Source organism: Anastrepha ludens, chromosome 2 (genome assembly GCF_028408465.1).
Source record: "Anastrepha ludens isolate Willacy chromosome 2, idAnaLude1.1, whole genome shotgun sequence".
In the NCBI taxonomy this organism is placed as follows: domain Eukaryota; kingdom Metazoa; phylum Arthropoda; class Insecta; order Diptera; family Tephritidae; genus Anastrepha; species Anastrepha ludens.
In genome coordinates this window covers 99,566,588-99,571,345 of record NC_071498.1, presented here as the reverse complement: position 1 = coordinate 99,571,345, position 4,758 = coordinate 99,566,588, and positions in this window count along the sequence as shown.

The window sequence follows — 4,758 nt, the reverse complement described above, 5'->3', positions numbered from 1 at the left end:
CTTTTAAATGACCATCCATAATTTAGAATTTTAGATAAATTTTTTTAATCTATTAATATAATTAATTACATATTTATTTCAATTAATTTTTAGTTAATTTAAATTTTATAAAAATTAAAAAAAAAAACAAGTCAAACATGCATTACTTGATTTGTTAGTGGATTATATGAATAACTATCATCACTAATAATTAAACAGTGAACGACAGTATTTGATGGAAAATCTTCTGTCCATTTAAATTCAATTTTAATATCAATAGCAGCCTCTTTAATTACCTCATTCTGTTTAGATGTATCAATGCATATTATTGGATATTCTTTTAAAAATGTATCATAATTAACTATTGGTAAATTATTTATACTAGAACCATAATATGAATTTTTAAAATCTAGAAACATATTATATAATGTATCAAATTTATTTTGATTAATAGATAGTTGCATATCATAGTTTGGATATCTATTTGTATTTAATTTAACTACAACATTTTCTAAATTACAATGGTCAAATTTACTATTGTCTTTATAATTATTCTGATTTCTTAATGTTTGAAATGCAATAAGAAAATATCTAGGTTTAGCACTAGATGATGTTATATTCCAGGTATAAGTCTTTACAGCTGGAATTGCAGTAGTACAATAGTATCTCCAATTTCTAAAATACATTTGAAAGTTTGTATTATTTGAAATTTTTTTATTAATTTCATGATCAACTTCAACTGAAAATTTAACATGAGGCATTCTCCATATAATTTGATTAATATCAATAGAAAAAGTATGATCACTTAAACTATTATCAATAATTAAACAATTTGTATCATCATTTGATCTTATTAATTCTAATTTTTGATTAATTCTAAAAATGAAATTTTTGTAATCATCAAAAAACCCAATTAATATACATAATGGAATGCTAACAGAAAAATAACCTTTCTTATTACAAACACTACCTTTATTTACAATTTGCCAACCAGCATTATTTAATGATAAATCATTAGAAAATGATGCTAAGCCTTTAATTGTTGTTGTTATTCCAGGATTTTCAATTTTATCAATTTCAACTGAATTAATAAAATATGTAATTTTACTAAACAGATTTATTATACCATTATTCACAAAATTTATTTTATCAGGATTAAGTTTATCTAATATTTTACCATCTTTATCTTTAGCAATAATTTGACCTCTAATATTAAGTAAACTTTTTGATGGTAACGTTTTAATGTCTTGATTATTAATATTTATTTCTATTGGTCTTCCATATTCATTTAATAGTGTAGAATTAGATGGCAAATGTTCATAAAAGTCATAAGATTCGATACCTTTTTCTTCTTTCATTTATTTAACTAAAAAATATTATTAAAAATTTACTAATATGTTTTGACTAGGTCGAAACCTATGTTTAAAATAATTGTAGTCTTGTATTTAATTGTCTTATCAAATTATAAAAAAACATTATTAATAGAATAATAATTAGTACCATTGAAATGTATTCATTTTGCATTATTTTATCTATTCCATTTGAAATAATAAAATCTATTTTTGATAATTGATTATTTTTATCAAAATTGTTTTTACAATTATTCATTTAATGCAATAGAAAAAATCCTAAATATTTTTAATATTTTTTTTTTTTGTTAATCTTTTTACATTCATTTTCAATTACCTTTTTTTGTATATCTAAATATATTGCATAAAATATAAGAATTGCAATTACAATAAAAATTACAATAGAAATTAATTTTAATAAAGACGGATCCATTATGACACATCTACATCCTCCATTATATTTATTATTAGCATCAATTATGTATAACTGTGATATACAATCATTTTGATATGGAATAATATTAACACAAGTATTCATTTATTAACAATATTTTTTTTTTTATTTCATTTTACTTACACTTTTCAATAAATCATTGAGTTTTTGTGTTGTAATTTTTTTATTTACTAGTCCAATCTTCATTGTTTTAGATTCTTCAATAGCTTTTTGTCTTTTAATAAAATTGTTCTTATATTTTTCAGCTAATGCAGCGTTTTTATTTTCAATGCTATTTATAAGGTTATTATGTTCTGATTCAAGAATATCATAATTTACTTGTAACTCATACATATCATCATTTAATTTGCCAATAATTTCTTCATAACTCATTAAACTAAATTCTAATATAGCTTTCTCATTTAATAATTCATTTACTAATATTTTATTTGATTCTGAATGTAATTCAATATTATAATCTTTAATATTTTTAACACTTTTCATAATACAAACAGCATATTCATGCCATACATGATCATTATTTTTAAGTGCATCATTTAAACATTGAACAAAACCACTTCTATTATTAAACTGAGATTTATGTTGCCTAATAAATTCTTGTGTTTGTTTAACCTCTTTTTCTATTTCTTCTTTATTTAATAGTTTTATACTAGATCCTCTTAATTTCAAGATAGGCACATCAGTATTTGTTTTAAATTCTTCAATTGTATGTATATTCGACATTTATTATAATAAAAATTTTTAATATTTTTTTATATTGAAACACTAAGAAAAATATAATTATTTTAAAAAATTTTTTCATAAATAAATTAAAATGAATAAAATGTATAAGAATATAACTAATTTATACAATCATCCAAGCCCTTCTACTAAAACTGTTTCACCACTTGTATCACTACAAGGGAAAACAAAAAGTTTTAGAAATTCAAAAAATATTCATATTCCAAAAAATGCTAAAGAACTTAAACAAATTAGAGAAAGAAATTTAGCTATTAATTATTTAGAACAAGCTAGTACTTTAAAATTAACTAAAGTAAAATTTTGCGAACAAAATCATATTTCACGCGATTCTCTTAATAATGGACTTAAATTACTTGGTATTGAAATTATTGGCAAAAACACTAAAAATGAAGACAATTCTCGACAATTCTCGACAAAAGAAGACAATTCTCGACAATTCTCGACAAATGAATACAATTCTCGACAGACTAAATCAAATAGTTTAACAGAGGAACTTTTAAAGAATGTAACTAAAATAAATAAGAAAAATAAAAACGAATTGTCTAATATTAATAAAAAAGTTGATGATGATATTTCAAGTTTACCTTCAGTTCATGATTAATAATTATCCAAATAAATAAATAAATACATCACATTTTCTATTATAATAAATGGTGCGATATTATGGTAGTGGTATTATAAATAATCTTATAAATAATCTTCCATTTGAATTACATTCTCCAGGATATAATTATTTAGGACCTGGTACTAATCTTGAATTAAAACTTGAAAAAGATATACATCCAATTAATAAATTAGATGAAGCAGCTAAAGAACATGATATTGCATATTCTAAAAGTAACGATATAAAGAAAAGACATGAAGCTGATAAAATTTTAGAAGATAAAGCATGGTCAAGAGTTTCAGCAAAAGATGCTAGTTTATCAGAAAAAGTAAATGCATATTTAACTACTAATGCTATGAAATTTAAAAGAAAAATGGGTATGGGTTTAACAACTCACAATTCATTAACTGAAGAATTGATAAATGTTGACTCTGTTAACGGTTCACAAAGTGAACATAATACAAATGAAAATGAAATTAATTTTATTCCAAAATGTGGACGATATATTAAATATCCAATATCTCTAAATGAGGATCAACAAAAACAAGTTTATGATGCTATGAAAAATAAAACAGATATTACTATAAAATTAGAACCAATTCAATTACAAAGAACTAAAGAAAGTGTAATGAATGAAACATATTTACCATTAACTAGAAAACAAATTAATTCAATAAAAAAACATTTAGATAATAATAAAACTACTTTTAAAATTTTTATATTAAAATTATCTATGTCTCAGTTACAAAGTTTTAATAATGAAAAAATTGGCGGATTTTTACCAGCACTATTACCACTTATTCCAGCAATAGGAGCTGCAGTTACTGCAGGAACAACATTATATAGAGCATATAATGATAAAAAAACTAACGATAAATTATTAGAAGAAAAAATACGTCATAATAAAGCATTAGAAGAAAAAAATATAAAATCTGGTAATGGTATGTTACTTAAAAAATCTGGTAATGGTATGTTACTTAAAAAAAATTTGATTTTGAATTAATTCCAATTAAACCATTAAGTAATTATGATTTAAAAAAATATGCTAGAAAATTTAATATAGCAAATTTTAGGGGTGTATTCATGAAAGATAGATTACCAGAAAAGATAAAAGATAAAGAATGTGGAATAATAAATTTAGATAATAATGATGGTAATGGTACACACTGGGTAGCATATAAAAAATATAATAATCATATTTTTTACTATGATTCCTTTGCTATAAATAAATTACCAATATTAATAGAAAAATATTTCAAAACTAATGAAAATACTGTAATTTTTAATAATAATATTGATCAAGAAATAAATGAAATAATTTGTGGTCATCTATGTTTAAAATTTTTACTTAATTAAATAATGCCGACTATATCATTAGATGGAAATACTTCAATAATTTCATGTAATTTTGATGAACCAATAATTTTAGATAATAAACATATTTCAACAGAGTCAAATGAAGTTAAACATGATTTTGAAATGTGTTTGCTTAATTTTTCTACTTATAATTCTATACCGAACATATCTGAAAAATTAAAAAATAATATTTTACATTATGTTGACTCTGTCATTGGTTCACAAAGTGAACATATTTTCGAAGGAAATGATTCACAAGATAATTTACAAACAAT